Source organism: Odontesthes bonariensis, chromosome 4, assembly GCF_027942865.1.
Source record: "Odontesthes bonariensis isolate fOdoBon6 chromosome 4, fOdoBon6.hap1, whole genome shotgun sequence".
In the NCBI taxonomy this organism is placed as follows: Eukaryota; Metazoa; Chordata; class Actinopteri; order Atheriniformes; family Atherinopsidae; genus Odontesthes; species Odontesthes bonariensis.
This window is the reverse complement of record NC_134509.1, coordinates 25,165,771-25,191,172: the sequence shown is the minus strand read 5'-3', so window position 1 is coordinate 25,191,172 and position 25,402 is coordinate 25,165,771. Positions and strand designations below refer to the sequence as shown.

General features: G+C 40.7%; 1 long non-coding RNA gene across 1 annotated transcript; it reads right to left on the bottom strand.

The window, feature by feature from the left end:
- Positions 1-14,862: 14,862 nt before the first annotated feature.
- On the bottom strand, positions 14,863-18,750 carry LOC142379353 (uncharacterized). Its single transcript, XR_012769677.1, has 3 exons — positions 18,419-18,750; positions 17,819-17,929; positions 14,863-15,602 (listed from the first exon to the last, which is right to left on the bottom strand). It is a non-coding gene; the product is annotated as an uncharacterized LOC142379353 (long non-coding RNA).
- Between the last annotated feature and the right edge of the window lie 6,652 nt (positions 18,751-25,402).

Genomic DNA, 25,402 nt, shown 5'->3' with positions numbered 1-25,402 from the left:
GTATCATCTAATAAGTCTTAAATAACTAATTTTGCTCTTGTTAGTGAAGTGAAAGGGCCCTGCAGTGACATCCACATTATTACCTTTGAAGAAAGATGTGTGTATGTGTGTGTATGTTGGTGAGAGAGGTGCAAGCCATAAAGTGGAAAGCTACAAAATTGTCATTGGCCCAGTCAAAGCGGCCTTACTTCCCAGCGACTTGGATCTTTCTGCTGTATTTCACCCCATAACCCCCCACCCCGAACGAAGCGTGATTTACTGTCTTGTAAACACATAGGAAGTAGCATTGAAAACGGTTTAACAAAGTCAATAAAAGCAGACATCGTTCCTATCGGGGTGGTGGAGGGGGTCTGGGGTGGCTGAGGTCAGGTATCCTCCCCTGCTTCTCTGGTCTCCCACTCACTCATCCATCTCTCCATCTTCATCTTTACACCTTGTCAGTCTTGCTATGGTCTCTGTCCTTTTTTCTATGTCTTTGCTTTAAATCCTTCAGCTTTCATATCATCTTCTTTTTCCTTTTCACTCTTGTCTCAGCTCCCTCCCTTCTCTCCTACTCTCTTTCTGCCTTCTTTTTTATTTCAAGCGTTGGGCAGTGGACAGCTAGAGCAATGGCTTTAACAGACCTACCTGCAGGGCTGCTTAGGGCGGCTCTTTCATCTGGGCTCTGGAGAAAGAAGCCCCCGGCCCTGAAACAGCTGTGTGGACCTGGGAGTGAGAGGACCATGAAAAAGGCAGAGAAGAAAGAAAGGAAATTCAATGGTCCTCCGGGAATCATCCCTCCCCAAACCTTCTCTCTTGCTCTTTTTCTCCATCCCTCATTCTGTCTACCTTTTTCCTCTCCCCCCTTTATTTCTATCTAATACTCAAACAGTTTACTATTTATGATCAATACTATTTGAATCATATTGAATCATACATCTGGGTTCAGTCAGTGCAAAAAGTATCTTACTGTCTTCTTTCCTTAGTGTTTTCTGTCAGTTACAACTTGTCTGTATCTTACTTGAAAAAAACCCCACATAAATAGGTCAAATTAAAATTTAAGTTAGCATTCATACCTGACAGTAAATCATCAGACTGCATGAAAAGTAAACAGTCTGAAAATAACAGGAAAATAACATAATGATCATTAGTTGAGTTTAATGGTGGACCTAAAACAGGTCTGAAGCCAGACCAAATTTAATTTTCTAATAGCCAAGCCTTTTTTATAATAAATAAACAAATACATTTTTCATATATCTAATTTGTGTATCTGTATAGAATTGTTTACCAATAATAACGAAACCACTGGGTGCCGCACTTGAGCAGGAGCAACTCGGAGCAAAGACAACAGGAGTCAACAGGCCTTTGCACACCAAGTCAGTTATATTGTTGTTAAAAAAATGAATATGTAGAAAAATAAATATAGAAAGAGCAGTTGCTTACCAATGGTAAGGTTGGTGGTTTGATTCCTGGCTTCCTGGCGGCATATGTCGAAGCGCCCTTGGGCAAGACAATGAAACTAACGTTGCCTACTGATGCGTCCATCGGTGAATCAGTGTGTATGAAGGCATAAAGCGCTGTATAGACTATAAAGACTAAGATGTGCTGGATGAGTGTAGGAGTGAATGTAGTGACTTTGAGTGGTCAGCTAGAAAAGTGCGAAACAAGTATAGTTAATTTACCATTTATTACCATTTACACACTGACTCCGAAGCTTTCATTCACCATTAAAGTTTGGAGATGAAATTTTCTTTTTTTCATCATTCCAGAGGCTTTTTGAGAGTTGTTTGACGGCTCAAAGCCACCGTACATGCAAATGTAATTACCAAAAATGGTATCCGAAAAACTGAATTACTCTACGACAATGTGAAGAATACAGGGATGCAGAATCTAAAGACAGGTTGTGCAGAACAGCTTGGAACTGGAAATGGTTGGTTAGCAGCTGATCAAACGACAAAGGATGCACCAAAACTAGTGTTTTGTTCTAGGAGGTTAACCCATAACTCTTTGTTTCTCTCGTTTTGTTTCACATCAATTGAACCTTTGAAGGAACTGTTGCGTAATCTGGAGGACTCATGGAGTGAAGAAGTGCAAAGACCACAAAATCATCCTCACTACTCGGCAATCAAATTTTTCCTTTTATTGCTCAGATTTCATGCAACAAACAGATAAATGGAACCATCGTACTCAGTCTGCAGGTTTTTGGTGCATCAGGATTTTTCATCTGATGACGGGTTTAAAATAAGAAATGCTCACCAAAAATAAGAAGTTGGTGTGCAAAGGTTTTCAGAACCAAAAGTGAAATGTAACGTGGAGTCATTCAAACAGCTCATGCCTCTTTCTATCTATAGAAACGGGCCAGTACCAGCCCTTAAATCTTGTCCCACTCTTTGAGGGAATCTTTTAAACTGAAGAATGTGGTTTATTCATTCGAGGGAAAACCCAAAATTTTGCTTATTTCTCTGACTTTTAGATCTGGTTTGTGTGGTGATATAGCTGCTGTAGACCACCACTTGCTAAAGCGTTTTTACCCAAACTATGAAGGACTGGTCTCTACAACAGCTGTAAGTGTGGCAGAGCCCGATGGAGAGAAACCTTGGACATATCCTAAAATAGTTTCTGATGCTCTACACAAGAGTGGAATTTGCTATTAAAAGGAATTATTTCAAGTTAATGCAGGAAGTGTTGGTCAACAAGAATTTTAACAACTAATCAAAATTGTGGATTATTCTCGTTGTTGGAAGGGAGAGCAAAAGTGTCTCTGTTCAGGTTTAATTGATTATCACAAAGTATATGATGTTTTCTTTAAAGACCACATCAAATTTTCCTCCTGGTTTGAACAGTGAGGCCCCCGTAGAAGTTTCTTAAATGTGCATTCAGTTTAAGGTTCAACGGGGAGCAACTCTTGTGGCTACAAAAAGAAGTCCAATTGTTGAGAAGTCGATGAGAAAATGACATTGTTTTGTTTAAAGTGGCAGATTTGACATGCATTTTATTCACCCAAACACAAAAAACAAGTAATATTGCATTTAATATTGTCTCAAGCATGATAACTTTCTATACTTATACTTCTACCTAACCAAGTAGGGTTTTTATGGCCTGAACAAGAAGAGACTGAAAACAAAAGTAGCACCAACCTAAAAAACACTGAATAACAAGGCAACAAAATGAGACACCAGGAAGTTTGTTACACAGAACCATTTGGGATATCATTGTTTGAAACAGGGTTTGCATTTCCAAAAGATAAAAAAAAATGCTTAACAGGTATGTATGAACTATGTATCATTCCTAATTGTGGTAGCCTCGGCTCACCAGAGCCTTCTGTGTTCTATCATTGGTTTTCTTTCAATTAAGAATCCTCTAAAGATCTGATAGAGCTGATGTTGTAAAATAAGACAGAGCTGGAGTTTTGGAGCTGAACGTAACGTCCCAAATGTATCATCACCTAAAGTCCACTCTGTGGTGAGATCACCGTCCTGGTTTTGAAATTCCTCACACTCCTCCAGTTTTTTTTTTTTCTTTTAAAAAGAGCAATCCCAGAATTCACCCCAATGGGAAGCTCAAATAGCTTCTCTGTTTCCTAACTTCTTTGTGGAAGGCTTTCTAATCCTATTGATGCTCTTCTGTACATACTCGCCACCATGTGCACTGCCTGTTTGCGTTGGACAGAGTAACGCCTGCTGGGATGGATCATTTTAGAGCCGGGGGTTCATAATTGCATTAGATTGCTATAAGTGTGGAGGGGATTTTTTTTCGGGGGGGGGGGGGGTAACAGTGAAAAACACATGCATTGAGTTCGATGTAACTGACTTGTTAACAATAGGCATGTTTGGTGCTTATCTTTTTATTTATATTTATGTGCAAAGCAAACTGCTCTTCAATCTGAAAGCGTTCAATGTCATACGTTTTCTCCCTTCATCTGCCTAACAGTTCAGTGTACAACTTTCTAACAGCACTGACCTCATCATAGTTGTCTTTCCTTCAATGTGAAGGCAAAGCAGCTCACTACAACCACTTAACTCTGAAACTAGAAGTCCAATTGAGTGTTGTCGAAAACCGGGGGCATTGGTTGATTCTGTGTTGTTTTATGGAGCAATGAACTCATTCTGATGCCTCTGTTCTTCTATGTAGTCAGAAAGCAATAGTACATTTACGTGCAGACATGTAAGACGTGCTGTTGACAAGGTTAGCAGCAGCAGTATCTTGCTAGTGTGTCTCATTAGTATATCCAAGTCAGAAAAGAACGTTGCAAGCCAAACACCCTAAATTTCCAGTCTACACATAAACATTACAGTCAGAGTTGGGAAAAAATCTTCATCATGGACAATATTTCCAAATAATTTCAGTTTTAGTACTTAAGACATGTGGACAATAGATGCAAACTCTAAGCAAAATCTTTGGTTATCAGAATACCTGTATTTGTGAGTATACAGAGCCAAAGAAGACAGGAAGCAGGAAGACGCTGCTTCATAAAGCTTTCTACTGACAGTTTTTTTAAGGTCAATTTAGAAAATGTTCTTTTAACTTCAGACAGAGTAAAGCTGACAGCTTTTCCCTACTTTCACTTTGTTATTAACATGACAGGAGCATCAATCCTCATTTTACATGCAGTGAAAGCATTATCTTCTAAAATGTTAGATTATTCTTTCACATAGTGATAGTACATGATTTGTATGTATGTTACATCATGTTAATGGGCAAAGGCATGTTTATTGTGCTTAGAAAAACAGACCTCTGACTGCTTATCATCATTATCATCCTCTCATTGTGAATGTACAATGAGAGGATACAAAGGATACATACAAAAAACAAAAAACAGCCACAAAAATAAAACCACCTGACTGACTCTATTTAGCTCTTTCTCTTCCCGCCAAAACACACTTGAACATTTTGGTAATTTGTGCGTTTCTATGGCTTCGGACCACACATGCCAGACTTCACAATCTGCGTGTCAAGTTGATTTATAAAGCACATTTAAGACAACATCTGTTGGCCAAAGTGCTGGACATGAAAAATAGCAATTAAGGCCAACCAAATATTAACTGAAAGCCATTTAAAACAAGAACAACAATAGCAATAGAATATTAATTAGAAAATGGGCTCTCAAATAGAATAAAAAGCCAGGGAATAATAATAAGTTTTAAGTTCAGTTCCATCATTTTGGAACAACTAGAAATCCTAGGTAGATCCAAGTGATGTAGAAGTCAAATTTATAAGAGGTAAGTAACGATGCAAGGGAGCTAACTCATTAAGGGCCTTATAAGCCAACAATAAAACCTTCAAATCAATTCCAAAGCTTGCAGGGGGCCATTGAGGGAAAGCAAGTCTTGGGGAAATGTGCTCGAGCTTCTGTGTTCTTGTTAAAAGACGAGCTACTTTGGACAAACTGCACCCACGAGAGGCAGGCCCGGTTAACCCCAGCGTACAACACATTACAGTGGTCCAATTGGGATGCATGCATCAATAACTCCCGGCATCCATGACCAGTGCCGGTCATTCAGGCGATGGAGGCGGTCAGAGGTAAAAGTATTTATCCAGTGTCAAAAAAGATAATAAGAAGATAGCAAAGGTAGCCATTTAGTCTATTGTATTGTGTTTTGGAAGCACTTAAATGAACTAAATAAGCTATCCAAGTCGGCTGTTATTTTCATTTGATTTTCTGCACCGGTGTTAGTAACATTAATCCATTTAATGTCTTAATATTTCAGACTGTGGACTTTTTACATCAGAAAAGCTCCTTGTCAATGTCATTGCTAATCTAATGTGTTGTCTGTTCTGTTTTTGTGCTCTCTCCTTTAAAACTTTGATATTAAAATCACTTCGTAAAAAAAATGACTGTTCACCGGTTGTCCTTTTTTGGGATATTTTTGGTTGATTGGTTGAATCACTGCAAACTATGAACTACAAGACCTGCTGATTTGGTCATCACAGCTGGCTGTTTACCTACTGCCATCACCAGGTAATCAATTAATTTAACTTCTCTCGTCTGTGGTACTAGTTTTGAGGCTCGTCGGAACAACATGCACTGACAATATTCAGAATCTGCATGGCAAAATATATGCACATAAAATGACTCTGTGTCAATAGAAAAGACCCATTTCTGTCCATCTGAAACTACAAAATCAGAATCTCTAATAACACAAAGGACCAGATTAATCACTTCCCGATCCCTTATTTTCAAGTATTTTAAAGGTCACTTAATAGTGGGGACTTTTAAAGTAGTATAAAACGTATGGATTCTTGGTTAAGTATTCCAGCAGCATTGTTTCCCCCCACAGTTTAAAGCCAGCTTTAGAAGATGTAAAAAATTACCTGGCCCTCCTTTCTCCTCCCTACCCTTCCTCCCCAGGAGAATCAGCGTGGAGAGAGTCAGACCACAAAATGTTAAATGATGAAGGGATGAGAAAAACAAGGGTGGAGGGGTGACTGGTCAACATGGGGGCTTAGGATGGCAGGCATCAGAGTGAGAAAGCAGGAGGAAAGGCCACCTTAAGGCACAGAAGAAGACAGTTAAGAGAAAGGACATGGCTGGTGTTGAGTGCTGTTGTGTTTGTTTAGTCCTCTTCAAAGACGAGCTTAATTATTTTACCATGCTGGGCCTGCAGAGACTGCAGGATTCATGGGCTGCCTTCAGTTCCTATCTCCTGCAACTCAGGGCTTAACTCTTCGTCTCCCACAAAAGACTTGAAAGCTTCCCGTCAAACACAATATCAGAGTGTAAGTTTCAAAGGAAAAAGAAAACTGTCTCCAAATTATTGTTTAAATAGGCTTTTTTTTTTATATAAATCCACTTATAGCTGCTAAAATCCTTTCTACTCTGAGTACAAGTTGCTGACTTGTGCACAGCTCCAGTCCAAACCAGAAAATATAAATTAAATTTTCTTTAAAAGACATCTAAATGTATCATAGTTCCAGTCAGCAACCGGTAGAGTAACTATTAGCAGAAACACAATAAAATATGAATCACCTTGTTTTCTTTTGTGTGGATTAGCCTGTCAGTGATTGTTTCTCAAAGTCAAGGATACTCTTGGTGGGATGGGTCCAGTCAAATGACATTCTTGGCTCACATCCTTGGACTAAGTAAGAGCCCGTCTTTGCATTTGAAAACACGGTAATAGAACCTTCCAAACAAGTGGATGACAACAGGCCCAACATCTCCCTGCTCCTTAAATAGCTAGTAGCCGTTAGCTGCTACCTAACAGCCATTTATAGTGGCAGTTTATATTTTTCTGTCCTTTAGATGAATGCTTTGCAATGCTAAGAAGTCTGTGGTGACAGCAAGAGTTACATTTACATGCATATTGCCCTGGCATCGATCCATCTTGCGTCTGAGGCTTCTTTGACTTGTCAGAAACATCGTTGAACTTAAAGAGAATGACGGGCTGCGTCCTTTGAAGGATCCTTGACGTTTGAACAGTCCTTCTGTGAGATTTGATGACAGGGTGTCCTGAAAACAAGAGCTGTTAAGGATCCTTCCTGGACTTGAAGAATCACCTTTTGTCTTTGAACACTTTGGAATGCAACACCCTCCTCACCCCACCCCCCACCATGTTGGACTGCCATGTTACTGCAGAAGCACAAACAGCATTAACCAAACACTGGCTCTGGAACAGCCTTTCATGGTTTTATTGTTGCCGCTGTTTTAGGGGGTTAGATGAGGGGATATTGGACTGATTGCAATTTTATTTTCTTTATTACGCTATATTTTGCTCCCAACATTACCCTGGATCTTTAAAGCCAAGATCCCAAATTTTCACAACGCAGACAAATGTTGGAGGTCACGAAACCAATGGCCCAGATCCGAGGGAAATTCAAATTCGATCTGTGGTCATCTGTTGACGTTTTTGACAAGGGAGGAGCTGGTGAGTGACCTACAGCCTATAAGGGCACATTAGACTGGATCAGGTGACACATGAGGATGAAACCAGGAAAGTGAAAAACATGCACCAAAGACCGAGCATGGTGAAGAAACTACAGTTTGCTCAGGAAACTGAGCAGAATTTGGTTAAGCGTTGATGTTATATCATACATCAATGACAAGAGAGAGATTTGTCTGCATGTCAGCTGTAACTGCTTGATAAGGACCGATCAGACGAGTCCCCGTGCTGCAACTCGCTGGTTTACTGTAAACCCAGTACGACTTTAAAACTCTTGATCACCAGAGAAGCATGCCGTGTGGTGTAAACAATTTGGCAACAATAAAAATCTTGTAGTGTGACCTTGGTGTAAGTTGGACTGTCAGTGGACTGCCGCTTTTCACCGGTGGGTGCAACAAACCTGTTACAGTCAGCAGGTATACTTGCAGTCAAGTTGAGCTGTGACTGAGTTTCTACGCATTATACGAGCAGGGGAATTCATGTATTTACAAAAGTATGTCAGGCTTTGCTACAGTAGATGGCACTATGCCCCATTTCAGCTTGTTAGTCGTGGGATTTTTCCAAATACTAATATGTTTAACACAGAAATTTGATCAAAATTTGACCATAGAGCAAAACAACAATTCAACTGGTGGCGAATAGTTACCATATCAGGAGGGGAATTTGACTCATTTCATGAGTGCTGCACATTTTATCTTGATTTGTTTATTAATTTATTCTACAAATGAGATGCACACCTACCCTTGGGTTTCTTTTCTCCATTTTTTTTACGTATCCATGCAGGAATCATTTGACTTCTAACGACATATTTGTGTTAGTTTGACTTTAAAAAAATTGATTTAGTATGATTTTAGTCTGACTAACATGTTTACATGTATCTTAAAAGGCTCATTTGAAGCAGACAAAAGAAAAAAAGGAGTTTTTTCTAATGTTGTATAAACGCTCTGGCCCATTAAGTCCATTAATACTACTAACATGGAAGCAATGAGGATCAGGGTGTACGACTGAAATTGCTAAAACTTATTGCGAACCTTAATACAGGTGTTGTGTCTGGATGGAATATATGAAGCCAACACCTGCAGCGTAGCTTTGCATAAACAAGGCAAGAAGGAAATAGCAAACCTGGTCCACCTTCCATTACCTCCAAACACTCTCTCTTTAACACAGAATATCTTTCATTTAAAAGAAAAATAACTTGTATACATAGCATATTGTGGTTTTATGGGAGATAAAATGGTCTAAACAGATACAGCAAATTAATTAGGAAACTTAAGAGGTCCTGGGGAGCAGATTTTGTTACCTTAAACCAAGCCAGGTTAGCTGTCCACCCCTGTTTCTGTCTTTAAACTAACAGGCTGCTGGCTGTGGCCTGACATCTTCTGTTCATACGTGTCCAATAACCAATTTAATGCTCTGCCACATAGTAGAGAAACCAGATTTCAATTTGTTTAAAGTTTCTTTTAAATTAAAAAGTCTAGGTAAAGCCTCACAATTACAAGACATTTGACACATTCATAACACATCTATGAACATGTCATTGACATCTGTGAAGCATACTTTTCAGTACATCTGGACCATAACAGTTTAATCATGACAGCTGTGCTGTGACTCAGCTAAGGTTATGCATGTCAGGAAAATTGTACACTTGTTGAGGTAGCAAATAACACAAAGAAATTTGAGTTTGTTATCTTCTGATGAGAGATTCTACAGGATCAAATCATCAGGAGTTTCATAGTTGCCCAGCACTCTTCCTTCAGCTTTTACAGCTGCAGTGTCAGGGACAAAAGCTCAGGGATTTAGGGCATTAAAACTGAGTGACTCCTTCAAATAAATTGTCTAACTGAAATAGTGTTAGTGATCTTGTTCACTCAGTCCTGGCAAGCACACAGCAGATCACTTTACATCAAATGGGAATGCCACTCACTTTAGGAATTTATATGTGTTATTAATATGGTCTAGACAGTCTTAGACAGATGTCATGGAGATGTCAAACTGGACTTGCTCCATAAAAGGGATGAACTTTGCAAGAAGGTGAAGGTGTCAAGGTGCAACAAAAGAGGTGCACATCTTTACAAGGAAATAAAAAAATGTCTTAAAATGTGAGATGGAACTTCATACAATTGCATTGTTTAGGCATTTTAGTACAAATTACAATCAAAATTTACAATAAAACATGGCAGACTGCTTTAGTAATATCAAAGAAATACACTATTATACCCACCGTTACTCATTTTTTAAACCTTTTTAAGAAAAATAATGTGTCGAGAATCCCAACTATATTAAATGACTTGTAAGATTTCCTGCAGAGTGACAGCAACCAGGGTCATTTTTCTGGGAATTCCATTTTCTGCTTCATAACTACCAATAATACAGACTAAAGCTTGTCGAGGTATAAAAAGAAATAAATACTCTGAGGGCTCACAAAGTCACTCCTTCATCTGCTGAACAGTTCCAGATTTTACCTTTTAATGGCATTACAGGTTTTTTTAGGCTTTGTGCAGTGGTTTGTAGGCACAGAGTTGACGTGTTCATCGTCACAGGGAATGTGAATTAACTCGTTATATAAACTAAACAAAGAAAACACTAACAGAAGAAAAATCATCAGCGACATTTTACTGTTTACTCTTAAAGCTGTTTAACATCCTTTAATTTATGACGAACTCCTGTGACATCTTCAAATTAGGATCTGAAAATGTCACATAAGTTTCCCTAACACATCGTACCAATATGTTTTAATAGGATTAATCACAACATAGCTTTGGGTATACACAGACCACAGATGTCCTCAGTGTTCATGTTAACACAGTAATCAAAAATTACCCTTCCTTTTCTTTACGAGTTGTCATGGTTTTGCAGAAATGTGTTTTGTGAGGTCATAACTTTGACCTTTGATCACTGAATTCCTGTCAGATCAACCGTGACTCAATAACTTAGCAGGGCTCCATTATATGATCAGAGACATAGACTGTTTAAAAAGATGGAAGAAGTCACCCACTTTTGGATGTGAAACCAATGTGCATTACCACCAACGACCGCTAGGTGCTGGCTTCCAAACATCTCTGCGTGCAGTAAACTCCCATTCAAAAAATGGCAACTTTCAGCCCAGTCTCTTCAGAACACGTCCAGTCCACACATTTTCCCACTTGTCCAATTTATAGTCGTGACACAATCCACAGTTTTACATGATAAGATGTTTATGCATCTTTTGTTTTACATTTTTCTGTCAGGCTGCATTCACGTGAATATAAAAGTATTTAAGGCGTGTAACATTGATTTTAACACTGACTGAGTACTAACGCTAACCATTCTTAGTGAAAGTGCCATGACTGTTGAAAACATGATGTGGATCAAGTCTCACACCAGTAATCGTTTGATCCGTCTCAGTGGTCTGTGATTAGCGCCATATACCACCCCCTCCAACCTCCTTATGGGGTGGCATAAGAAAAACATAGTAGTTGAAAAATGTTTGAGAATTCATCTTAAAACTGCTTCGTTTTGTGCTTTGTAGCAAACTAGCTTTTTTAATTAACTTTCATGAGAGTAGGTTTCAACTTCTGTGATGAAATTTTTTTCAACATTTTTGTCATAAGTCATTATCATGAGCTGTAATCAATAAATAAATGTACGTTTTTTAAAATCAGGTTTTATGGATCACTCTTAAGCTCCAACAGCTTGTTCAGATGGAACTGGAGGCTTCAAAACAACAGTTTACAAACCAACATGTCCATCTTTTAGGTTTAGGGGTGTAGGTTTATGATGAGTAAGGCACTGAAAATTGTATGAGCCACCAGTTTAGCTGTAGCCCCAGCCTCAGAATGCTAGCAACAGAAGACAGCACACCCACTCATGCTGTGGTTACAGCTTTATGGGTCATGTTTGCCGTTGGGCCTCAACTTTCCTCGACTCTCCGTCCACCATCTTTGTTTAAAGACCCTTACACACCAAGCCGACAATTAGCTGACCCCGGGGAACTTTGGGAACATCTGTGGTGTCTGTGAATCTATTTTTCTCTTGTGTTTTTTGTCGTTTAACACACCATCAGCACTGCCTTACTCCTTGATTACTGTTTTTTCGGCCGATTAAGCTGGCGTCCACTCAGTGTCAGGTCTGCTAGTGACAAAGGTCATTATCATGGCCACTGAGCACAGCTGAAGAAACCATGATTTCACCCATTTAGTGTGGATTACCCTCGTTTTCCTCACTTCTTCCACAATCGACCGGCTAAGCTTTGTCAAAGCCACTCCAGCAACAAAGTTCTAACCAAATCCTCAAACTACACACTAGCTTCTATGGTGACTGAATGACAATTGTGTGATGATAAACAAAGACTTCTTCGTTTAAGTTTCTATCATTGAGGCAGGGGGCCTTTCATCTGTGCAAGTTCTTGGCATTGGTTTCATGTATGTATTTTCTATACCCGCTTAATCCAATTTAATGTCATAGGAGGGCTGGAGCCTATCCCAGCTGTCATGCACGGGTACGGAAGGCAGGGTACACCCAGGACAGGTCGCCAGTCCATCACAGGGCCACACAGAGACAAATGAGACACACAACCATACACGCTCACACTCACTCCTAGGGACAATTTAGAGTCACCAATTAACCTATTATGCATGTTTTTGGGTGGTGGGAGGAAGTTGGAGCACCCCGAGAGAACGTGCATACACAGGGAAAACATGCAAAGTCTACACAGAAAGGCCCCAGCCGGGAATCAAACTTGGAACCCTCTTGCTGTGGGGCGACAGTGCTAACCACCACACCACCATGTAGCCCCCTATAAGAGCCCTCAGACTGATAATCCTCAGCTACGACTAAATGATTTGATGTATGATTATTTGATTGATTTCCATAAGATTTGGTATGATTTTGCTTAATGTCCCTCTGAATTGTAAAGAAAGAAAAGGTCATTCTTTAACTTTAAATGCAGAATTACGAAGGAAAACTTTAACTTGTCCAATAGTGAAAGAAAGCCAGCGGGCTCAATCAGGCAGCCCGAGTTGAGTTTGCTGTTACACTCACATGACATCAACCCTCATATGATCAGCCACAATATTAAAACCACAGACATTAAAAGTGAATAATATTGATCATCTCATTACAATATAATAATAAATGTTGGCTCCTGGTGTTCATGTGAATGTGCTTTGATATTTCCCCACCCACCTACACAATCTTTAAACATTCAAACCAAGTACACCTTCTCCATGGCGGTAACATTCCCCATTACATGGCAAAAACTGCAAATTTTTTGGTCAATGGTCAAAACAAGCCTGATTCACAGGGACCTCATCCTGTATCTGGTAGCTCTGCCAATGTTTTAGGGTCAGATGCCACAACATACCCCACTGTCCATGCTCTGAAAGGCCAGAGACATTTTGGATGTTACATGGGAGAGATATTAGGCAGGTGTTTTTTTCCTCATTATTTTGATGCATGCCTGACGCTCACCAGAAAGTTATGCTGCTGCTTGCCTCTCGAGCTAAAAGTTGCTCCTCCATTGAGTCCGACCTCATGTGGAGAAGTCAGAACTGTCCCCGACAAGTTGAGCTCGATGTGTCCTTGTCTGGAACAACAAAGTCGGAGTCGGATTCCTGAAATAATCTATTTCTGGCTGGCTTGATTGAACTAACTGCATTTAGATCAACCTTTGCTGTACTGTGTGTTTAGTGCTAATTAGAAATGTTTGATGTGCCATAAGGTTATCAACATGGCAACATCTTTGTGGTTGTGTTTCATGAACTGTTTTCTTTTCTGTTTGCAGCTGTGATTTCTGAACTTTCTCACTGTTTACATGATAAAAGATATGTAGCTCATAGATGGTTTGACATCAGCATTATGAAAATAAAAAATAAAATTTTTTTCTTGAAATACAAAAACCTTCTTTTGCTAATTAACCCCTTTCTTCCATTTTTACTACCATATGTTCCAGCCTCTCTATTGACAGATGAGTGTGATTTGAATCTCAGAAAATATTCAGTGATGTGACCAGTGTTTTAGTGACACATCTGGGATTGAAAATCATCGTGATCCACCATCTCTCCCTGACTAAATCAGTCTCAATACTGCAGTAAAAGTCACTGTAAAACTGCATCATGGAAAGAGGACCCCTCTGCTCCTTTCCCTGTCATCCAGTTTCACCTCTCCACCTTTTCTTCTCTTCTTACCATTTCTTTTCAGTCTTTTTCATCCCTTCATCTCCTTTTCTGTCTTCTACATCCCCCCTGCCCCCAACTGGCTCTCCATCCCCCTTCCATTTCCATCCCACTCCTCCCTTCTGCCCCCCCCCACCCACCATTTTTCTCTCCCTTCTTGCCCCACACACTCATCATTTTCTTCTCCGTCCTTGTCTTTGCTCTGTAGTCTGCAACCTGTGGAACCAATTAGACCTTGTAAGCGGGGGCCTTTTGCCCTTGTCGTGTGGTCGGTTTAACCTGCCGCTCCAAAAGGACCTCTCCTCATAGCGTGACCACCACCTTGCCTGCCTCAGTGGGTGGGTTTGGGATGGTGGGAGGGGGTTGTATGTCACTGTAGGAGCTGGGGGACCACCAAGCCTCTTTTGAACCCCTGTCCTGAGTTAAAATGCAGAACCTTGGTTTGACATGCTTTGAAATGTTTGTAACATCATAGAGATAGCGTGAAAGAAAATGGTAAATCTTTATCAGATGCATCACCGCCTTGTTTTATGTCTGTGCTGCACGGCAGTGCGGATATGGTTCATCCACTTTAGGGGTAAGCAAACCCCCTTTTAGCACCAGACCTTCTCCTTTCACCCTGCTTTCACCCTCACCCCAACTGCCAGGAATGCTTTTAACAATTCACTGTCGAACGCAGACCAACATGGGACGCTGGGAGATTGTCGCATTCCAAAGGGGAGCATTTTTTAGTCGCTCTTCACGTGTCAATCACCAACACTATCTCTTGTCACCCTAACCCCCCCCCCCCACCCCCCACCACCACCACCACCACCACCTCCACCTCTAAGACACACAAACACACACACACTCTGAGAGGTTGTAGCTCGCTTTACTGCATCTCAGTTTAAGGACACAGTCGTCAGTGTGTTAAGCGCCAAAGAATGCAGGCCGTGTGGCGGGTGTAGTACACAAACACAGATTTCTCAGACTTCACACAAAGGTCTCTACCATCTCCAACATCTGTGTTTCGGGTCACTGAGGAGCGCCTCTCCTTCGGTGACACAAAGAGAGTCGCAGATCCATTTAGAAGAGCCAGAAAAAAATATAAGTATAAGTTTACAGCCTTATAACTCATTTAACTTAGTTTTTTCTTTACATGACAACCTCTCAACTTTCTAAGCCTTCTTATCAAAGCTGTCCCTTTTGTTCACTGTAGAATCATGCTTATATTTTTGTAGCTTGATCTTAAATGATAAGCAGAGAATTGGGTCAGAGGGGTCACACACACTCCAACACATAATACAGACTGACTTTCAACAGCTTTCCCGCCAACACACACACACACACACTCTCAGTCCTGGTGAAATTCCTTGGCACATTATCAGTGTGTTGAAAGCACCTGCCTGGCATGTGACAGTGGCAGTTAGTGACAGTTCTCTTTTAAAGTGAGGGGTGGTGGGGTAAAGAGTTGATCCATTTGATAGGAGTCCTGCTGGATACTTGACAGGAGCTGTCAGTGAGCCGAGGGGAGGGTGGTGCTTATCGATCAAACACCCCTCCTATCTGCCACGCTGACCTTCACGTCCTGAGGAGGGGAGATCTGGTGGTGAGACTGTAATAGGAGACAAAGGTGGGAGGAGATAAGGGGATGAACTGGGATTCTGGTGGTAAATTAATTACAATGTCAAAGCTCACACGTGGAAAGAAATTATTGATGTATTTATACTGTTTAAGTGTTTCTTATCATCTCCACTCAAGTTCTCCCAGTCACGTTATCTTATCAACTGACACAGCTGACAGGAACACAGGCTCTGACATTTAAGATTAGAAAATACAACCTCGCTTCCAAAAAACATGGGACGTGCATTGTGTAAAATATTGTTCACCCAAAATTCCATACCGTAAGACATTTCAACGGTATCTTCTTAAACATGTGGCCATTTTGACTTGACTGAAGAAAGTTTTTTCCTTAAAATTGGTAGAGGCCATTTGGAACACTGTGTTTTATTTATATTGCACATTTAAAAAAATAAGTGCTAAACAAAACAGAAAACAGCATAAAATATAACATTATAAGTACACAAGTTGAAAAAAAGTATACAGAAGAACCAGTTCAATCACTAAACTGATTAAATCAATAAAACAAACAGCTAAATATTATCCCGATGGAAATTATGATTGAAACAATAAAAATGTAGACTTTATTTAGGAAAGAGAGGAAGAAGCGAAATCCTTTAACAGCACACTATAAATGTTCAGAACCAGTTGCTGAAGTTTTGAGAGAGAGCTCAACACAGTCATGTGCCATGTTTCTATCTGTTTGATTAGCTGTGTAGCCTAAAACATGTTCATTTTTTATACACACAGCCGTACATATGCCCACAATATCTTTAATCAATTAAAGGACTAGTTTTCAGTTCCAAACATATATAAAAGCTATAGATAAGAATATTAAGGAAACACGTTAAGTCAGTTATTCTAAGATTCATATAAAAAAAAAAGATTTAACCTGAGGACTCCTGCATGATTATGAGAATGATAAATTATGAAAGATGATTACAAATTCATCAACATGCCATGTTCAAAAACAACACAGAGACAAATGTGCAAAAATCCAACATATCAGGGCCCATCGTTGATGTATTTGCCATTATCTTATTGTCTGTCTTGGTTGTGTCATTTATTCAGGTGTCTATAGTCCTTTTTTTTCAAAACTTTGCAGTCATAAAAACAAAACAGGCAAGATCTTAAAGACTGAATAAGCTTAAGTCTGGATGTTTGTACGTGTTGTTCCACAAGCAGTAAATATCTTTCCGTATTAATGGTGCCTTCACAGACACATGCACTCTGTGACAGTTGCCATTGTTGACTTTGAAATTGAGCTCTGACACGAGGGCTGAGGCTCTCTTGCTGATGGTCTTTAGTCTGAAAGATGATATGCAAATACAATTTGGGATATTGATTCATCGGAACACAGGGAAAAGTTCCATTCAGTGCTTCCTAAAATGAGCTCAGGTCCAAAGAAGGTAGTGTTTCTGTATTTTCAAAATTGTTCCTGAGCCTGTGCAATGATTTCCTTTGCAGAAATGTGTCTGTTTTTAATGCCGTGGTTCCCAAAGGCTTTAAGAGCACAAGCATTCAATAGTGATTTTCCGCTTTGTCCCTATCTGGACTCACTAAATCTTGATATTATGTGCAGTAGCAGATAGAATCCTAAAATGCTTTTGAACTTTAAGTTGGGAAACATTATAGTTGAATGGTTGGACTGTTTGTCTTCACTTGTTTCAGAATGTGGTAAAATACTTGAAATTCAAAAGAGGGTGTAAATGATTCCCATTCTGTATTAAATAATATTTTACTTAGAATCACCACAGATGACTGTTACCTATTTTTCCAACTAATCAAACAATTGTTTCACCTCTAATTCCAACAAATCAAGCAGTGAGTTTTGGGACAAAAATAAGATTGTGCTATCAAGTGTTTTACAGAAATAATTATTATAATGTACCTTTCAAATTGATGTTTTATTGAAGGCTGGATTAACTTTAAAATTTTGTTTACTCTCAAATGTAGCAGAAAGTTCTACAATGTTCCGAACAGTATTACCGAGAAGCTCCACTGGAGCAGCTGCCTTGCTCAAAAGCAACCAAACATAAAATTATTCATATACTTCATTGGACGTTTTCCAGCCAGTGTGCCGCTGAATCAATCACAAGCCTTTTAATGTGTCTCCTGGACTAATGCTGTCCCTGTTCACACAGAAAATTAGCATACTTAAAAGCAGAATTCAAAGTCAACATTTAAATCACCAAACATAAGCAAACTGACAAGGAAGGGTTGTGATCCTGAAAACCTTCTTTTGTAAGTCGGCCTTTCTTCAAAATCTGGGGCTGTGCCACAGTTTATTTTTGCTGGAGAGGTGGACTCGATGCATCAGACCTGAAGCAAGAGAAAAAATGTAAAAAAATAAAAAGGACAAAGGGACACCTAGTCATCTTGTGGTTGACCATAACCAGTGTTTAGCCTGGACAATCTTTGGCCACTGGTCATTACAGCACCATGCTGGACCTGCTGTACTGTTGTCAAAACACTGCGTTTGGCAAAGACTGCACACAGCAAAATGAGACTGGGAAATGTGCATGAAATTAAAATGGCACATTTGGTATGGATGTGTCACTTGCAGGTTAGCCGTTTGGTCTACACTTCCTGGTTAAGTGTTGTAGTTAAGATTAAAGGCAATTTAGTCAAAGTGTGTGTCTGAGAAGATAGCAGCAACCTCAATATGTGGGGTCTGATGTGTGGTTAATGGGCTCCCCCTACTGTCTCCTGGGTTCTTAACATCTCTGTCTGTTCATTACTGCAGAAGAACGGCTCTGTTAATGTACACATGTGTAGCTCGCAATCAAAAGCACAAGAAGATTTACTTACATAAGATATTTCCCACCACATCTGTATTTCTGTGCATATGTCTTCATAAGCCACTTAGACAAACACTGTGCCTCTTCCTTCCTCCGTTTTTCTTTCCTGATCTATAAATACTCTGTCATCAGCAGAGGTTGGCTGCGAGAGGCATCGACCCCGGCCTCTCTCCGTCCAGCAGAGCAGTGATTTATGGGGGCTCAGGCTGGCGCTAACCTTGCACTTGAGCCCTGGCAGTATAAATGATGGCAGGTCAGTGGCATTGTGGATAGAGGGGAGAAACTCTCTATCTCTGCCTCCGTCTCCCTCTCCTCTTTCTGTCCTGTTATCATCAGCGTGATGGAGACATCATAATCTCCTGTGAGTATAAATAGTGCTGGATCAGGTGACAATGCTGGCCCTGGCCTTTGATGGGGGCTTTAATTTCATGCCTAATTTCTCTCGGCAGAGTGAGGATCGATGCTGTCCTGCTTGTGCTCCCTATCCCCCTGCCCTCCTGTTCTGCAGAGACAGAAAGCAAAGAAGGACAAATGCTCACCTCTGACTGATATGCATGTATTAAGACATTAATCTCACCTGCAAACATACATATGTATTGACATCCTTCAGCAGAAGGAAATTACAAACAAGTGAAGGTCAAGAAGCACATACAGAGAAATCTGCACCCGAAGTTGACTTTAACAATCAATACAGCTGGAAGAGTTAGCTTTAGAAATAGGAGTAACAAGCAAACTATAACCACACAGCTACCCACCTGTGTGTTGTGTGTGTTAGACATCGCCCTGGTGATAAATATGAGTCCCTGCGTTCAGCCCAAGGGAGGCATTGAACTCTAGCCCCTCTATAATGACTTTGTCTACCTATCGATCCGGCCATGATCCATGTACTGTAATTCTTATATCATCAGCCCTAGCCCCAGCAATAACTCCAAGTCATATTTTGGGGCCTCCAGTCCACTTGACAACTTAATGATGCAAGGGTCCTTGCCGAGTTTAGACTTAAACCACCCCCCATTCCCTCGCAACTCTCCCTTTCTCCTGCAGGGCTTTAATTTCTCCTTGTTCTTTCAGACTAATCTCAGCAAAGGCACTGAGAAGCTGTTCTCTCTAAGGACTTTCCCCTCTGTGTCACATATCTAATCCCCCCCCCCCCCCCCCCCCCCCCCCGTGTGCTGCAGTATAGTTCAGTCTACGGTTGCTGTGCATCTGTCTCTGATTTGGAGCACAGCCCCTGCAGGTTCCCAGGGAGACTCAGCTGTCCCTCTTTAGACCCTGTTCTTTTTCTCCCTCGGAGCCAGGGCTATATTTCATTGTCATTTCAACCCTCTCTTTCAAGCCTGGGTGTAATAGCCGGAGATATATGGGACTCACTTCTGCAGCCTTCTGAGCTTCCTCAGTCTTCTATAAAACACTGTCAGAGTGACAAAACAGCAGCCCTTGGGTATTTGGGCACAGATGCCCCCTCATCTAGAGGCAATTTCTCAATATCCTGTGCGGATCCTTTTAGTAAAGAGATAACAGTTGGGTCTTTGGAGAGGATAAGGTGGAACAGTCATCTTGGATAGAGTGGTTGCTCATCTCCATAGCTCTGTCGACATATAAGCCACAGGCAGTCTGTCAGCTCAGGAGCCTTCGAAAACTAAAACACAGGGTAATGTTGGACTGATCCAATTCAAACATTACTAATAAGGAGTTTTAACCTGTTGCAACAAGAATTACGTGAAATATTTTAATCTAGGGGTATAGAGAGGGATGTTTGTGGGTTTTTGTTCAGTGTTCCTGTTGAGAAACTCTAATGATGTTCCACCTGACTGGATGCAGAGAATAACTCTGAATCTGCAAGATGCGGTGCTGCAGACAATTAAAGTTGCATGTTGTGTTGCAGATCCTCCACTTTGTCCCTTTCGCTCCCTCCCATCCGTAATGACATTTATCCGCTTGCTATACTTTAGCATCTACCTCAATTATTCTCCCTGCCCTCTCAGTTCTACCCCATTTACACCTTCGACACTCTTCTTCTTCTTATCTCCATTCTTGTCTTCCCTCCTCCTCCCATCCTTAGCTCTCCTCCTTGCACACACTCTCTATCTCCTCACTCCCGCGCTCCACTCCTCCCCACCCACCACCACTCCCCCAGCCTTAATTGGGAGTCAGGGAGAGCAGTGGAAATCGCATTAACGCGGGCCCTGCCTGGGTATGCCATCCATCTTCTTTTTTATTACGCCGCGCCGGGGCTGCCTGGGCGCTGCCGTTCGATTTGTCACCGGCCTCGTTCGCTGATAACAGGCATTTGTCATCGCCTTGCCTCCCTGTTAATGTTATCATCTCCTCCCTGACAGCCGCCCTCCGCCGGGGAGCGCCGGCGACAAAGCACATCCGTCAAGCGAATATTTCCACGGCTAAGGGGACCGCACACAGCAATAAGCCACATTAAAGCACTTATGAAGGGTGCAGGCCGAGTGTGTGCGTGCGCGCGCGCGTGTGTGTCGGTGCCACAGCGCGTGCTGCGTGCGCATACGCATCCGCACACACAGTGCTTAGGAGCGTGTTGTGCGCTTGTCAGTGTAGTAAAAGAGTCGAGGTGGGGGGCGACAGGGAGAGGAAGAGGTAATTTGTTGCAATTAATTACGCAGTGAGTGTGGCTTTGTTGTGTGGGAGAGCATTTTATCTGTTGGAATGCTTCCTTCGTCAGGCTGTGATGCTATTTCTTTGATTTATAGCTTCTGCCAGCCTGAGGCGGAGCGAGTGTGTGTGTTTTCACATGTGCACAAAGCTGTGGCATTATCAACAGAAATATACTGTAGTCTCCGTCACAAGGAGACCTTTGTTTGAGAGTGACGTTACATATGAACAGCCCACTCAGACCTTGCTTGTGGTTCTCTGTGGGGACTGAAACGCTGCTGTCCATTTGTCTTTTAGCAGCAAATCAACAACTCCACAGGCTGACCCTCCATCACCAGCTGGCCTCACTTCTTTTCCAAGACATGTCCGAGGTGTTGGGACTGCTGCAACATGCACATATCAAAACAAATACAGGCACGATACGCTGATGCTCGACCCTTTTCTCGTCCTGTGGTGCATCAGTACAGGCAGACAAGTGACAACATTTATTCATTCTGCCTCGGGTTGCAGGGCTCTTGCAGGAGCTGACAGATGGATCAAGCAGCCTTAAAGCAGAGGGAAGAGATGAGGAGCGGCCCCTCTCATCGCTCAACATAGCCTACTGTGTGACTCACAAATTTGGTTTAACATGTCACTTGGAATGGCAGATTTGCAGCCCTTACAGAAAACGGCAGTGATGATGCCATGATGATGGCACTTTAAGACACTGTGGACCAGCAATGAGCAACACAAAGTTTGAGATTAATGACAAGAACATTAAGAAATGGTGAGAAAAGCTCTTGGAACCACATCACAGAACCTGTTTTACTGACAGACAGAACATTACATTAATGATATATAATAGTGAAGCGGTCTATTTTTCAGAACAAACACTAATCAAAATTACCACAAAATCCTGTGAAAGAGACAAACCCAATTGAACCCAAGTTGACATCCAGGTATGGAAAAGGTTTTTTCACTTCTGGGTTAATGATAGAAACACAATGATATACTAGAACATTTTATCACTTTCTGGTTTGGTTTAGGCAATAACATAGTGGTTATAGTCAGAAAATGATAAGGGTTGAAATACATTCTTTATACAATGCTAATGCCATTAAAAGGGTTCGCCAGTTGCATTTGTAGCTGATGGAAATTAACCCTCGTACATATACATTGCTATGACAACACTGAAGTCCACATGTACATTTGTGTCCTTTGCGTTTGTTTTCCATGATGATATACTTGTTTACGTGAATTTCAAGTCCCCATGAACTCATTATTTAATATTGTGATGGAAAAGTATTGTGAGTCATATCAACACATGACCCAGAGGTTTTGAGTGAGCTCAAAAGATGAGACAATAGTGGGTAGAGACATAGAACAACTATGCCTGTTTGTTGCTCCACCAGGTGAACACAGTAATAATTGTTTAAGTTACTGTATAAACTACTATTGTGCCCTGAGGAACAATGACAACAAAGACACTTTATGTTTGTTTCTTTGTTATTTGAACTGAAACTGTTGTATTTCTCTTTTAGTTTTCACACTCAATCAAGAAGAAATAAAGCAAATGTGAACATCCGGAAGAAGAGTGGAGTGATTCATGAACAGAGTAATTACATTCTTGGTGACACTTCATCATAACAACACATTTCAACACTTTCTTGGAGCGATGCATGCTTTGAAGCTGACCAATGGTATTGCACTTCAAGGCACTTTTGCGTTGTCTTCACACCTTACGTTTGATGACCACAGTTATCTTTTATATACACTCTCTTGTGATTTGTTTTCTATCAGTGTTCAGTTTAAAATACAGTATATAACAGAGTGTCTATGGTTGTTTGTCTCGTTTGTCTCTGTGTGGCCCTGTGATGGACTGGCGACCTGTCCAGGGTGTACCCTGCCTCTCGCCCCATGTACGCTGGGATAGGCTCCAGCCCCCCCGAGACCTGATCGACGGATTAAGCGGGTATAGAAAATGGATGGAAATGGAGGGCTAATTATGTGGACTTCTGGATCATGTAGAGTTAAGGAATAATGTGAGTTCAGGCTGTGACAATAATGGGCAAAATAGAAAACGGGAATCAACCATATGTAGTGGACCTATAGGTCTTAAACACAACCCAAGTCAACCTGTAAGCACCTCCTTTAGCTCCTCCTCATTCCTGTATATAAAGCCTCAAAATGGCTCCCTTCTGCCTCTTGCTGAGCTTGTGTTGTGACCTAATTCAGGTGGTTCACTGCTTTGTCTTTAGTTTGTTTATACCTGTTGTTCTGTTCTGTTGTGCTGTTTTGTTAGTTTGTTTGTACTGTTCTGTTGTGCAGTGTTTGGTTGGTTCTACTTTTGTTTTGCTTGTGCAGTTCTTTGTCTTTTAGGTTGATTATTGATTTGATTATTAGGTTTGTTAACCTTTCCTTTTTTTGAGTTTCAGTGTGGCCTGGGTGTCATCAGGTGGGAGGCTAGGCACTGTGGTGAGGACCTCACTTCCGTTTTGGCATGCAAGTACACTGGGGCACTTTTAGCGTGTTTGTGGTGGCTTTTCAATTGTAGTGTTGCACCCCAGCTTAAGAAAGAGACACAAATCCGGCAGTATGCCTCCCCCTGAGTCCTCAACCCACTGATTTTAATTTTGCTAGTCATTTGGCTTTTAATATGGTTATAGCCGGCCTTTTAGCTTTGTCATTAAAAATACTTTATTAAATTCGTCTTGTGTTTAACCTACTTTTGTTTCTTCGCAGCAACAGCTTTCCTTAAGTTTTATTTATAAATATTATTTTCAATAAATATATATTCTTTACTTTACTGTCTCTACCTCCTCAGTCACGACCCTGTGTCCTTATAGCAATTGGGTTTCAGTTGTCATATCCTCTGGTGCAAGTCCCCAGGTGGTGTTGTTTGCTCTAACAATTTCATCCTTTACTCTGCTCCTTGCCACACATACACCACTCATCAAAGACTTACAGGGTTATAGCTCGTTATATGCAGGGTTATAGCTCGTAGTCCTCAGTTAAAATGGGTTACTTATTGTCATTGCAGAAGGAATTTCTTACGTATGTGTAGCTTGTTTTAGTATGTTTTCTGTTCTTTTCTGTTTTGCGTGACATTTGCATTTGTTTGCGCGGATCATGTGGAACAAGGGATTTTCTTCATATGAAGATGGAACTGTTCCATGGAAAGGTTCCAACCTATTTCAAGTTTGTTTATGAAGTAAATGACTTTCACAGCTCAAATACGAACATATAACAAAAACACAAAAAATTATATTCAGACATATTTATGTGTCTTGTAAATGCTACAGCAGTTTAGCTGTAAAATAATCAAACAATAGTGTGCTTCCACTTTAATGTGATGCATTGATAAATTAAAACTCTTTAAATACAGCCATGTGAAAAGTTAAGTAGTCTACACACCAAATAACTGACACGATGACTTTTCCAACATTATTTGAACCAGAAACCTTTTCATGTTCTTTGGCACAGTGCCTACAAAGAGGGAGTGGTGGTACTTTAATAACAACAAAAATACAAATTGCTGTAAGATTTTCAAATATCGCTGGAGCAAAATAAAAATAAAAACTACTGTATGAAATTTTAGAGACGTTTGACCACTATTTCATGGTAAATTCCTTCATGAATGATGATATTTGAAGGTTTTCTTGCATACACTTCCCATTCCTCCCAGAACTTTTAACCAAAGCATTCCATAATCATTCATTTCTTCCTCTTGAACCATTTAGTGGTGAGTTTGTTAGCACCCTGAGGATGATTTCTGAAAGGTCAAGTTCCAGTTCCAGTTCAACTTTTGGACAAGTAACTTCATATTATAACAGTCTCTGACATCATGCCAAACTCATTTCACAACATTCACACCTCTGTGTTTCAGAGATGGTGCGAGGATTCTGCCCTGAAGAGATTCAAACAAAGACCGTAAATCAGCTTCATCTGTAAGCTGTCAGTCTGGATAATTATTCCACAAGTCCTGGTCTTTCCCTGTATGCTCACTGGCAAACTGGCAAAAGTTTGGACTTGTCATGGTACTCTTCCAACACAGATCAAAGTTTCTTTGCATCAGATGCTCTGATTGATCAACTCGTTGAGGTGCCCTTGATTAATCAGCAGTCATTTGAAATCTATACCACTTATAGATGATTTCTTTTAACTTGGAAAGATTAATTTAAAATCATTTGAAGGTCTTTTAAATCTCCTGCCAGCCTGTGATAGAGGCTCTTTAGATCTTGGGGTGATAAACTTGGCATCATCAATGCCAGGAGGGTTAAGTAGATTTAAGGTTTCAGATTTCTCACTCCTTTAGGAGGGGTCATCTCATCTGAAACTTATTAATTTGACACATCTTTTAAAAATTCACGATTTAAAGTTTGTAAATATTAAA